Source organism: Podarcis pityusensis (assembly GCF_964106645.2).
Source record: "Podarcis pityusensis genome assembly, chromosome: 11".
Lineage (NCBI taxonomy): Eukaryota > Metazoa > Chordata > Lepidosauria > Squamata > Lacertidae > Podarcis > Podarcis pityusensis.
In genome coordinates this window covers 39,694,878-39,709,744 of record NC_138036.1, presented here as the reverse complement: position 1 = coordinate 39,709,744, position 14,867 = coordinate 39,694,878, and positions in this window count along the sequence as shown.

Genomic DNA, 14,867 nt, shown 5'->3' with positions numbered 1-14,867 from the left:
TCACAAGTCAAAAAGTAAGGTCATATAGCACAGGTAATGAAGTGTACTCTTCTCTGTTTCCATGACATAAATTGGAAAGAGAGCTGGCTTAATTCTGTTTCTCTCCTCCTAAACATTTTAAGCAAAAAAGAAACTAAGTCAGCCCCCTACTGGTGTACCAATTAGCAGGGCATATCCCTTTATATGCATTCTTTCATTGCAAGGTAGAAAGTTTTAAAACAAGAACAAGTAAAACTAGTAGGGCCTCAATTTGCAAAAATAAAATAATAATAATAGTATGTTGTTTTTTCAACTTGCTTCTTTTCTGCAGAATGCATTTAAGCATCACATAAATATAAACCTCCAGACTTTACAATATCAGACATATTTTAATGCTCCAATTTTTTATTTTTCAGTGAATTTCATGGAAATTTTATGTCCAAATAGGTAACAGAGGTCAGTTATGAGATTCCTTATCAGCTCTGAATTGTCAGCTAGACACCTGGTTTAATATTGTGCTTCAACTTCAATAACTGTTTGGACTGATGCCTTTCTTTATCTGCTTTTCTGCGCTATATAGTAGCAACTGATCTCTGGAGTAGAAAATGGAACAAAAGGGAGAAATGGGTGGGTTTTCAAACTGCATTTCAGGAAAATGATGTGAAAAACAGGAGAGTGGGTTGCAGATAATGGGAGTTACGGAAAGCGAGCTTTTATTTATTATTTAAAATGCTTCTCTGCTGCTGTTCATGAAGAAATGTCAAGGCAGATCACAATGACGAGGATAATAAATTGGAAAGAGAAGTGCAAGAACTTGAAAGACCCTTCCAATGCTCATGTCAATGTCAGTGGGGAACAGAAATCCTTAATGATAATGGGTTGCACCCAATGTTGTGTGAGCTCAAGGACAGCCCTGCAAGCTACCTCTACTTCCTATAGCATCCTCACCACTTCCCCCACCCACCCAAGCAAGGCTTTCTGGTAAGCTCAGAGGGCTGCAACTGAGAGGGGGGTGCAGGATATTCCATTTGTGCAGGCATGCTCTAATACCATTGGATGCAACTCAATATATCAGGAGTCAGCAAACTTTTTCAGCAGGGGGCCGGTCCACTGTCCCTCTGACATGGGTATTGCATGGGTAGGCCAGACTCTATTTTGAAGGGGAGGTGGAGAACGAATTCCTATGCCCCACCAATAACCCAGAGATGCATTTTAAATAAAAGCACACATTCTACTCATGTAAAAACACGCTGATTCCCGGACCGTCTGTAGGCCGGATTTAGAAGGCAATTGGCCGGATCCAGCCCCTGGGCCTTAGTTTGCCTACCCATGCAATATATTAAATGAAAAACATAATTGAAACTAATTGGACTGAGACTGGCCAGTGGGCCAATGGGCATCTTTATGTATCCAGAATATAAACCCATGTGATGAGCAATCCAGGGCTGGCCCATGATGTTTTGCTGCTAGAGGCAAAATGGAAAATGACTGCTACTAAAAGCAAAAAATAAAAAATAGGGGGAAACGCTTGCAAGAAATAATCATGAGAACCGACCCAGACAGACAACATACCAAACATACCAGAGAAAAAACTGCTTTGTTGGGTTATCTGGACATATAATTTATAACAATCAGTGAAAGTCTAATAGAGAGCTAAAAGTTACAGATAGGTAGCCGTGTTGGTCTGCCATAGTCAAAATAAAAAATATTCCTTCTAGTAGCACCTTAAAGACCAACTAAGTTAGTTCTTGGTATGAGCTTTCGTGTGCAAGCACACTTCTTCAGATACACACTTCAGTGTATCTGAAGAAGTGTGCTTGCACACGAAAGCTCATACCAAGAACTAACTTAGTTGGTCTTTAAGGTGCTACTAGAAGGAATATTTTTTATTTTGATTAGAGAGCTAAAAGTAACTGTTGCAGTCTGGGTTTGGTGCTGGGGTCTGGGGAAGGGGTGTTGTGCATCTGAACTCACAAACTTTAATGTTATAGACCAGTGATCGCCAAACTTGGGTGTCCAGCTGTTTTGGGACTACGACTCCCATCATCGCTAGCTAACAGGACCAGTGGTCAAAGATGATGGGAATTGTAGTCCCAAAACAGCTGGAGGGCCAAGTTTGGCCATCATTGTTATAGACCTTTCCATTCCTGGGAATTACAAATTTCAACAACATCACTGCAAACAATCTTTTTGTTGTTGTTCAATGAAATTTTGAGTTTTTGCGTTCCATGGAAAATTTTCTGAAGTTCTGAAATGTGAATCACTTTTGAGGTGATAGAATGAACACGCAGACCCACTTTTTGACAAATACCACTGAAAATTGAATTACTGGGAGAACGGTGTATGCCCTATTCATTAACCACAGGGATATTTACCAGAGGAAGTTTATTTCATAGCCACAAAGTGGCTACTTTCAGCTAATCCCATGCTCCATTCATTAAAGTGTATATATTTTGTGATTGGATAATTGCTGGTTTAGTGTCACCACTCTGTTTTCTGGATTTTCAAGTTAACCACTTAAATTAGTAAGGGTTAATCTCTCTCTCTCTCTTTATCCATTTCTCACACCCCCAATCATCAGAAGGGTCTCACTGTGGTGAGTTTGAAAAACACATTAATTGTAAGAGCTGTTTTCAGCAATGCATGTCATTTAGAATTTCCCAGGCTGATGGGTCATCACTACGAAACGTCATGCCTAGTTACCTCCATCCGATACTGTTATGTGACATGGCTGATGATAATGCATCAGCCCAAAGAAAGTGAAAAACAAGTGGATTAAATTTTCAGAGAGCTGCAGTTTCAGGAAAAACAAATTACTCTTAAACACTACCCTTGCTTATAAGGAGGAAAATACAAGCTGTGCAGAGAACAAGATGTGGGCAATATTTATTTCCAAGACCTATGCAAGCAGCATGTCCTGCTGTGTTTTGTCAGGTGCAAGTTAACTATAGGAAGGAAAATGGGAAGGTTTTCACTTTCACCAAACAAGAAATAGCTGCATAGATATTAGCTGATGAGCAGCAAAGCACATGTGGAAATTAATGACACTCTGGCAATGGTTTTGTTTCCACTTGCCAGCTTAGTAGATAGAGCAGGATTATCCATCATGTTAAGTAAGCCACAGAGTAGGACATTGGCCAAATTGGAACCCCTGATGTGGGATAACTATCTGGAAGCTTCCTGTTGTAGAGAGTTGATCTATTTTGCTTGTCTTGTGGCATTCTTTGAAAAGTACCTACAGCTCAGAACACAGTGGTTTCTTCCATATCACAAGACAGAGAAGTTACAGCCAGTTTTCCAAATCTGGGAACGTATAAGCTGCGTTCACACGTTATTGACATGAAGAAGGTAAACATGGTTACAGTAGCTGCAGGAGTTTATGTTTAGCCACAAGCTCAAAGTTGTGTGGCTCCTAAGGATGCAAGAAGGCATCATTTTCCGTTCTGCTCTGTTAGTCGCATGCAGCACTGTTTCCTTCCACTGCAATTCATCCTCTGCAAAAACTGTTATTTGTCACACTGTCAGTTGCGGCAAGATTGCTATCTAATTACTGTCAGTTGCAGATTAGATTGATATCTAATTTACCTAATTAGTTATAGGTTTTATGCCACCCCATTAATTTCAATGCAAAGGAAATGCATTGTAAATGGGCAAGGGGGATGGAATAAATTACGTATGATTTGTGGAGTGAAAGCAACAACAACGACACTCCATACCGACTGCATTTGTTAGATTAGTTTCTGTTCGAGACATGGAATGAATAAGAGAACACTGGCAATTTCTACTCTCATTTCCATTCCCATCTGAATTCTCCAACACCCCCAATGGCTCCTCCCATTCCTGCCATCACCATGTTTGTCATAACGTCAAAGTGGGTAAATAATATACAGTGAGCAAACTTCTTTACTTGTGGAAACTCTCCTCATGATACAGAACCCTGATCACACATGGAGGCTTCATGTATATATTATGAACATGACAACAGGGGAAGGGATGTGACTTTGAAGATGGGGTTAACACACAGTCTCAAAGCCCTTATAATCATATGTACCATCTTCACAAAGCTTGTTGAAATCCAGCATAGTTTTCCACTCTTTGTTTATGCAAGTTGCCTAATATGTTATACTACGGCAATTGCTAGCTGTACACATTGACATAGACCTCTGCCAGTCCTGCTGAAATAGATGCAACAACTATGATGAATTCATATATATGTGTATACACACATACATATGCATATACATGTACATACAATCATACAGTGGAACCTCGTGTTACGTAGCATCCTCCTTGTGAACGCTTCGGGTTACGATCTCTCCTAACCTGGAAGTAGATGCTCCCAGTTGCAAACTTTGCCCCGGGATGCCAGCAGAAGTCACGTTCTGGCAGTGCAGCAGCAGCGGGAGGCACCATTAGCGAAAGCGCGCCTCATGTTATGATCGGTTTCAGCTTAAGAATGGACCTCCGGAACGAATTAAGTTCGTTACCGGAGTTACCTCTGTATATATTTCCCATTTTCCAAACAGTGATGCTCAACACAGCTAATAATAATTAAAAACAAATGGAAGTTCATTATGACAAAAATAATGATATAATTCAACACTAAAAATATGAATCCACAATATAATCCATAAAGCAACAGCAGTTCCAATGCATATCAAAGGCACAGTCAAAACACTCTTAACGACTCTCCTAATAGAGCAAAATAAGGCATTTCATACTGATTGTTCACATAGTGGAACATGACTTGTCCTACAATCATCTCAAAAGATCCAACCACAATTGCCCATGTGTTGCTGTTGGGACCTTTCTTCTTTCACAGTTTTGAGTATACTGAATTAATTTGACGTGCCAATTGCTTTCTTCACTGAAATATTACTGTTTCAATATTTCAATATTTATTATTCATTATGATCACAGACCAACAAAAAGTGATAGAGGCAGGAAATGACACAATAATATTATGTATAGATTTGCAAACGAAACAAAAGGGAGTTCTTTCTAATGGTTTCATAGTTCCTCCCCCATCACAGCAAAGCTTCTGTTTCTTCTCAGTTTGCCTCTGTACAGCCTTATCAAACAGACACGTGAAGTTCATCTGCACTCTTGGTATTTTTTTCAGTTTGTCTGAGGAAACATATGAAATGGCCGTTAAGTCCAGCCGCATTGCAATGCTGCCATTTGTTAAAAAAATAAAAGTTTTTGCAATAATAGCCCTGGAGTTTCAGCAGCAGCTAATGTATATACTAGCCGGAGAGAAAACAGTCCTTGACTCTACTGAATCTTCCTAGGTTACTCAGTCAATTTTTCAATTCAATGTAGTGTTAAGCAGGGTATGTGTACAAGGAATGGCATCAGTTTGTGCAGTTTGTACTCCCCCCTCCACTTCCCTATATCTGTTCTGAGGGGTTCCTCAACTTCCAGAGCAGATGGACAGGGTGCATAGGTATGTGTGTGGAGGGTGGAGATGGGGAAAGTCTTGTTGCGTGAGTGGATCTGCTTGCCCCCATGCAAGAACTTAGTTGAATGCCACCCTCTGCTCTGGTCAAACTTTGTACCCATTTCTTATGGGGAGGGACTATATCATGACTGTGCAGTACGCAGCAAAAAGTACATATCAACTATAAAAGGGTCCAGGAGTAGTAGTAGTGGAATGAATAAAAAGACCCCATTAGAGGCAATAAAAACATTTTATTATGGATAAAACATACGGATAGGATATTTTAAACTATTAGCTATTTATTAGTGCATTTGCAGATTACAATCAACATATTGTAATTGTATCAATTTACATAGCCTCGTTTCTCCAAGCCCCCAAGCCCAACATTTAGAATTATATTACTTTCAAATGATAATTATATGCCTTGTTATAGTTTTTCTGTCAGAGTATTTGAGGCACTTTAAACAGAATAAGAGGACGAAAACAGAAAAATCAAGCCATCATAGAAGCAAAATAAACTCCTTGCTACATTTCTACTGGTGCTTTTCATCCAACTTCATTTATTGACTTGTGAGGTCCAGTGTCAGGAAGAAGAGCATTCAACACACCTTGGGGCCGCCATCAGAAAAACAAACAACCACTTCTGCCTCTGCAGGAGACCCCGAGGCCTCAAAATCCCATGGACTCTGACTTAAGTAGAGAGAGAAATAAATACAGGAAACCAGAAGTGCCAGGAAAACATCTTGCTCATTTGACATACAAGGTTAACAAGGCAGATATACTAAAAGTTTACTGGAAGAGTTTATTTTCTACTCCATCTGCCTCTTGACTGACAGTGAACTTGTTCAGCATAGATGAATTTTTGGTCATCATAGAACTTGAAAGATGCACTAATTCTGGAAACAGGAAAAAAGGCATTCTGGACAGGGTTCCCAAGCTCAGAGTCTTCATGAAGGAGCTGCGATTTACAGCAACTGAACAGCATGAGTTTGTGTGAATATTATGGTGAAATACAAAATGATGGGATAAGGAAAAATGGGTCATTTCCACATTTTATCTCACCACTTACCACCACATATGGGAAAATGTGGTAACTGTGCAATGTTCACAACCTGTGGAGTATGTGGTTCTTAATGACTCCTTATATTTCCACAGACACATTAAAAAAACCCATAAAGGCCTTATCCTAAGTACACCATCAATATAACAAAACCAGGATATTAGACTTTTCGAAATGGAATGGACAGACATGGATAAATGTTAAAAACAGAGAACAAATAGTATTTTTAAATAAAATATTATTTACTTAAAATGTTTCATGAATCACAGTCCTGGGAATGTGATTGGTGCAACAAAGGAGGAGGTGGCAGCTCTGATCCTGGCTTTGTTCATGGGGGAAGAACTGCCAGGACATTCTTCAAGATGCTTCTAGCTGGAAGATAGAGTGCTGCTACTGTCTTCCGATTCAGATAAGTTTCTCACAGTACTATCTCCCCAGCCCCACAGGCAGCAAATGCTGCAGACCAAGGCCAGGGCCCTTTAACAGCCAGCCACTTCTCTGGGGAGCAAGTCTTACTATACTAAAAGTTCAGTCAACTGTATAAGGTTTCAGGTCATTTTAGGTGCTTGCAGAAAGAACAACCTTCACTGTATAGTTGCTCCATCTGGACTTTGGGAGCTCTCCATGGTCCGGGGGTGATCTTGTTGTGGATTCTTATATTGCATTCTTGGTCCCTTGATGGGACACTGCTGGACTTGGAAGCCACTATGCTAATCCTACCTCCTTACAGCATCCTCCCATGCTGTGGCCATCCATGCATAAGTCTTCTTTCTCCCAATCCACATCTTACATTTTTATGGTACTGGGGCACTATGGGTGGGAATCCCAGGAGATCAACAGTGATGCCTTTCCCACAAAGTCAGAAATTGACTTTTTATTTATTTTATTTTATTTTATTTTATTTTATTTTATTTTATTTTATTTTATTTTATTTTATTTTATTTTATTTTATTTTATTTTATTTTATTTTATTTTATTATTGTGCTCAGTTTACTTCTTACAAAAATTAGTCCAGGTAGTTTTACTCAAGAACATTGCACCAGAGCCTTGGATCATGAAGGATTTCTGCACCACAGACTCCAGCGTATAATTTCTCATGATGTTTAGATACTCCATTCTCAGAAATAAGAGTTAGCCTTTCTTTACAATGGAAGAATGTTGTAAGATATGTGCTGCATAGTTTAGCATAAAACCTACCATCTGGTACTTTACTTTTACTTGGCAATGATATAAAATTATATTATTATTATCCCAGATTTTATCTGTTAATTACCAGGCAGTAGAAGCGATGTCATAATCAAATGGTGCAAGACAAAATAAGATGCTACAGCAACTCAGATTTAATAATACCAACATTACTGTCTAGCACATCTTTTTATCACATCTAAGATTAAACCTGTTTGTAAATTGTTTCCAATAAGATATTGAGTGCTGAGTAGAAACCTAACAACTATAGCGATTTTTGATTAAATTCTGAAGGTTGAATTCTCATTTATATTAATGTGTCCCTTCCTTGTGTCTGCAATGGGCATTCTTGAATGTGTAAGCCCAGGAGGAGACTATCTAGGGCTGCCAAATTAAAATTCTGTTTTTTTATTAGCTGTTTCTGATATGTGTGTGTGTGTGTGTGTGTGTGTAGTTTTCCAAGCCACCCAATGATGGTTGGTGCAGAGGTTGGTCACGCCCTTCCCCCTCCTCATTTTATAGCAAGCTATCACATTGAGGGTATTCTACACTTGAAACTCACTTTAACTTTACTTAAAGTTTACTGCCTGGAAACTGTAATTGTGAAAGACAGCTAAAGATTGCTAAAGACTTTTTCAGAACCCTGCACAAAGTTAACAAGTCTTGTTTTTACAAGTGAACCCCTTTTTAGGAGTAAACACCATTGACCACTGGGATTTCTTTCTCGACAAACAGGCATTGTAGTGGATAAGCAGAATATATTTTATTGGGGAAGGGTTACCCCCCCCCCTCAACTGAGGCCCCATCTGCAGTATTCACTAAAAGCTTTAATTGAAAACAGTATCACATCACTTAAAAGAATCATGGCTTCCGCCAAAGAATCTTGGAAACTGTAGTTTGCTAAGTGTGTGCTGAGTGTGGTCAGGAGACCTCTATTCCCCTCACAATTTCCTGAGATCCCTAGGACTTATTGTTAAACCTCTCTGAGAATTGTAGCTCAGTGTGAGCAATAGGGTTCTCTGAACAACTTTTGGCACCCCTAACAAACTGCAGATTTCTTGGGGAAACAATGGTTCATTAAATCGGTAATGCATGGTGTGCTTTAAATGTATGATGTGCAATGCTGCCTGAATGTTGAAATTAGCAACTGAAACAAGGTTAAAGTCAATTCTCTGCTCTCCCGTATAACCTTCCTCATTCATTCCTATCCCATCAGTGCCCTGTCAGACCCAGTTGCCCAATCTTGCCCAAACTGATTTTCTTGAGCAAAACAAATAAAAGAGCAAAGCACAAAATGGCAGAACAGTTTCATTTTTTGACACAGATTTTAAAAGGACATTTGTCTCATGATACCTATAGAGATGCAAATGAAGAGTTAATTGCTATAATTTAACTAGAAACAGAATCCATCTCACAATAACGGGGAGGATTGTGACCAGGTGACCTGAGGGCCTACTCATCTTCTGTCCAGGGACTAAGCTTGGGTGGACAACAGCAAGATTCCTTCTGTCTCTCTTATTTTGGTTCTTGGACCAGACAGCCTTTAAATGGAGGATGCCATCAAATGAAGAATGTGTGTAGAGGAGGGCAACCCAGATGATCAAGGGTCTGGAAATCAACCCTTATGAGGAACAACTGAAGGAACTGGGTATGTTTAGCCTTGAGAAGACTGAGAAGAGATAAGATAGCCATCTTCAAATACTGTATCTGAAGGGCTGTGACATAGAAGATGGAGCAAGCTTGATTTCTCCTACTCTGGGGAGTAGGATTCAAACCAATGGCTTCAAGTTACAAGAAATGAGATTCTGACTAAATAAACACCAGGAAGAACTTTTTGACAGCAAGAGCTGTTTGACAGTTGAATGCTGTCCCTCAGAAGCTGGTGGACCCTCCTTCCTGGCAGGTTTTTAAGCTGAGGTTGGGTGGCCACCTGTCATGGATGCTTAAGTTGAGATTCCTGTGTTGCAAGGGGTTGGATTAGATGACCCTTGGGGTCCCTTCCAACTCTACAATTTTAGAATACTGTGACTCCTCTCACAACCTTTCGAATAGAGGACTTTTGGATGTAAAGTCAGACATGTGACCAGCCTACTAGCATTTGGCAACCTCATAGCTCAAATATTTTATCCTTCCTTGGTGCTTTATTCACAATTTATTTTTAATGCCCTGGTAAATTATATTATATGGATTTCAGGGGTGGTCGTATAGTTTTGTGTGTCCCTGAAGCATGTATGACAGTCCACTGCTAAATAAGATAACCAACTAATACACTTTTCAGCCATAATTGTCACTGTGAGCTAATGAGCTGCTTAACAAATTTAATAAGGAAAACCTCCTAACCCCATCTTCTTCCACTTGTCCCCTGACAGAGAATCCAATCTGAATAGGTTAAGGAGGATTATGAGGTAAGTGTGTGTTATAAGCTTTGCTTTCCATTGGAGCAAAACAGAAGGGTAGGCACTGTACCTTTCACACTGAGATGGTTTTCATGGGAATACGCAAGAGTGTTTCTATGACTTTAAACAAGGCGACTGACACTGATGTGTACTCTATCTGCTGGCACTTGTCACTTGTATTAAGTTCAAGGCAAAATAATTGTGTCCTGTTCAACCTCTATGTTTGAAGAAATGCAGGAGAAATCACAAAGGTATACAGAGCAAGTGTGAGGTGTTTCTTGTGAGATTAGTTGTCTAATCAGCTTAAAATGACACAGTCCTGTATTATACCGCAGATGTGGGGACAGTAGCTAGATGCATTACCCAGTAGCTTAAGTGATTGTCTCTCTGTCTCTCCTTACCTGACAGGGCTCTATTTTTTGCTTTAATGCAATTTGCAGTTCATCCTAAGGTGAGAAGTCAGCTCTCGATCCTTTGTCCTTCCTTAATGAAATATATTACTTTGGTGGCATCTGTGGCACAAGCAATGAAACGACAGCTTAATGTTTAAGAGAATCCTGGTGACCAATCAAATCGGTGATTCTCACAGTACAATTCCAGTGTAGGCAATTACTGATAGTTCTTTTGGAATTGCGGTTAAAAACCTAAAGGGAGGGGCAGGAACCCTAAAACATTTGGTCATACCTACATAAAACTACACGTCAAACAAAAGGCAAACCTAGAACCTTTTTTGAGCCCAACACCTAACCCACTCCCATATTTTTTAGTAGCAATGAGGTTGTTTTGTTTGCTGCCAAAAGTATTGCAGTGGAAGGCATCATTCATGAATTTTCACAAGTCCCCACTTGAGAAATATATGTAGATTTGGAATGCTGATCCCCCAGTAATGATGCTGAAATGTCTTAAATTATCTATACCCTGGCTTCTGACACCTGAGATACATATTTTGAGGACTCACTCAGAACTGAAACTCTATTTAAAAAAATAAAAAATGTTTTTAATACTGAATTTTTAAATGCTGTAACCCATCCTAGTTGGGTAAGAAATTTAATGGTGGTGATAATTATGGTGGTGGTGGTGCTATATCCTATAGATATAGGATCACCACTGCAGAGCTTTCCACTGACTAGAATTTTAGGCTCTGGCTAACCCTGTTTCAAATTCTCCTATTTGTCTATGAAACTCAGTGTGTGAGCTTTGGCAAATCATTCTTTTTCAGACAAATCTCATTCCTCCATTTATTTTATGCACACCTTATAATAAAGGCTACAGAAATCTGAGCATTAGCAATTTAATATTTTTGAAGGTATTGTAGGGGAAATGCAGTGGGTATGGGATCTCCTGAACCAGACCCTAAGAAGCCCGTTGTAGGGACTGAGTAGGTATTTTGGGGAGGAGTCCCTGACTGGCCCCTGGGATTCCTCTTTTTGGCCTACTTGACACTGTAGGTGTCTTTGGTTTGGCCTTGATGCATATATTTATTTGCTGTGTTTGTCATCCAGTGTGAGCGGATTTAAGAACTTATTTGACAGGCACCCTGAGGTATTATGGGATTTAAGGGCATTCTGGTGTCATCTTCCATGGGAATGTCATGATACCTCATATATGTTAAATCAATCCCACCTGCCCATATTTACATAATTTGGTTCTTTGGCAGATATTCCGCTGTTATATTTAAAATAATGTAACCTTTCCACCATTACTCTGCCTCACGAGTCTTCTTCCATGATGTGTTGGCAAACAATTGTGCCAACAGAGCAGTAGTGGTTGGTGGGGCGGCCTTCTGAATGTTTCTGCCTTTTCCTGAGAGGAAGAGAGTGAGGTGGCAGTAGAACCAATCTGACATGCTTGCCACCATACTTACACCAAACCTACAGTGTCCTGAGCTGTCCATGCCTATCCCCTTCCTCTCAGTAATGAGCAGTGGTGCTTGAGGTTTGGAAGTCAGGTGAACAACACTGCCCTACCTGCACCACTCCACTAACTGCTACGGCAACAGAGTACTTATGAATAATATAATCAGAATACAGTCTGAATGTGCCACAATGATAGCAAAGCTATTTACACTTGTAAATAAATTATTTTACTTCCTAATGTATTTATGGTCTAAGATACTATAATTAAGTACAAGAAAGATATTATAGGGTGGGGAACACGGATGGTCTTTAATTTTATCACAGAGTGCCAATAATCTCATTACAGCAGAACCAGATAATACACTATGCAAAAATGGTATAGGTTTACAAAAGTATCAATAGATATTTGCATTTATCCATTTCAGCCAAATTAGTATCATGTTCAGAGAGTGTTTGTCATGAGTAATTAGTATAAAAAGGAGATGATTAGCAATCATTTTAACATAAACTAGGTCCCTAGTGCTTTTGAGTGCTGCACGACCCAGTTTAATCATGGTGGGTTAAAACTCAGATATATAAACACACAAACACACAGAGAGAGAGGGGGGGGAGGGTTCAGAAGAAGTGCACTACACAGACTTATCTTCAGCTGTGATAAGCCAGGAGATTTTTCAATGTATCATCAATGGAATTCATGCTTACTCTTTCAAATCTTCAAGCCAACCTGTCACTGTCAGTACGTGGAACTTTTCCTGTGAGTAATCTTTCTCTCTCTCTCCCCCTCCTCCCATTTTTAGACCGGAAATTGTTATTTGCCATGGATGTCAGACTTGATTCATCTGTAGAATCTTTGCCTAGTAGAAATAAGTACTTTTTCTCCAGCTCGAGCTGGACCTGCACAGAATAAAAGTGAGATCTGAATAAAGATGAACACTCACTTTCTTGATGGGCAGAATCTGCTACAACTCCCTATCCAAGAAGGCTGTGAAAAGCTGCCTTAACACCTTGTCTTTTGAAATTCCTTTGCTTCAACAACTGTAGCTTCATGCAAGCTTTTAAAAATGCAAAAAATACAATGGTGTTGAAATTCGATTTATTGTGAGAATATTTGCAAAATATTTTTCATTATTCATCATGTTTTAACATTCTTCAAAATGCCTGTTATGCTTATTCTTCATAGCAGACATATTGTCAAGAACTGGCAGGACAACAGGGAAGGGGAAGAGGATGCTAGCGAGGGTTGTAGCCGTGACTGGTACACAGCTGGGCAAGCTGAGGATGGTGAAGGAGAGGTTGGAATGTGACAGAGGATGGTGAAGGGATGGGGGTCTGTGCACAGGAACCAGAGGAGCAGGTCCCATCACCAGAGCCAGAGGGGCCCCTTCTCCCCATCACTGGCATTCTGTCCCATTCTGAGGGTATTCCAGTCATGAGACTGCAATTCCAGTCTTGAGACTTCTTGTGGGGTTTCCCCACCTGATGGCCTTCCTCTCTGTCCTGCCTTATGCACCATCCCCTGACAGCCACAGATCACTCTGGGCCATCCAACCCAGCCTGTAGGTGCAACTCAATCCAATACACAGGTCCTTCTGAATATGCCGAATTTGGCTTGGGCCTCAGTCAAATCTGATGCACAGCCCTCAGGCTTAGTGAGAAGAGAGCTTAAGCACAAGTCTTCAATTGGGCCACACACTAAGTCAAATCTTGCTGTGGCACAGCAGCAAAAATGACAATAGAAGAGCAAAGTTTCTTGGAGTTCTTCTCTAGGAGCCTGTGTGTTTCCACACTCTCCTTAAGCCAAGCTTTGGCTTAGGCCTATTTCTCTCTTGGCTCTGTCCTCTATGCTCCTTTCATCCTCTTTTATGCAACTTAGAAGGCAAAAAAGCAACTCTGTTTCTGCTCTTCCAGAATCTCCCTCCTGCAGTACACTTGGGCTTTGTACCAAACAGCTGGTGTGCGTGGAAAGGCAAAGAGCTTGACCATCTCCTTCAACCTGATGATGATGATGATATCAGAAACAGCCCCCGATTTTGCATTGTAGTTAGACATGCTGTATAACATCTGTTCTGAGCTATGTTGACATTAAGGAGTCACTGCTTGGAAGAAGGCATGCAAAATGTACAGGGAAGACTCTAAATGCTGAACACCAAAACGGCTTTCTTAGCATGTCCCATTGCATTTGCTTCCTTTTAATATCTTTGCCAGATGAGCAGTATCTCTGTGACATTGATAGCGTCTTGTGTGGATGCACAAAGATGATGAAAATCAAAGACTTATTGGACATGACTTGCCTGAAGAATTCCTTAATGTGTTTTGCTGCCGTCAACTTAGACGCACATTCCTTCTGCAACCTCCTGAGTTACTTGACCAGCCAGGCCATTTGTGATGTAGCAAACCATGAATGTGTACACATAATCACCATGCGAAGAAATCTGCTCTCTCTTGAATGAACACATGTATTTAGCCTTGCTCATTACAGTAATGAATTCCGACCTCCTGAAGGTAATGCACAAACAGAAGAGGCACTCTCAACGGATACCCCTTTGACTAACTCCTCTTGTTCATTAGGTATCAATCATTAGCCCTAATTTTTAATATATGGGTAATTTATTTGTTAATTATTTGCCAGAGATTTTGGAGGCATAAAGGGCTAAAACACCATTAGGATGAATTACTAGACACAGAAACAGGGCAAGAGCTCAATGGGAAAGCACATTTTTCACAGGCAAAAGGTCTCAGGTTCAGTCTATGGTTCGCACGCATGTGTTTTAAAAAACTAATTACCTCTCTATCTGCAATCATAGCTGATCAGAGTAAAGACTGTTATCAACTGATTAATACGTAATCTATAGCCACAGCTACTGCCAAATAGTCTTTTTCCTGTCACTGTTTCCATCAGGAGGATCACTTCCAAGTCACTACTGTGGTTTCATTCCAGATGTTTGGTGACT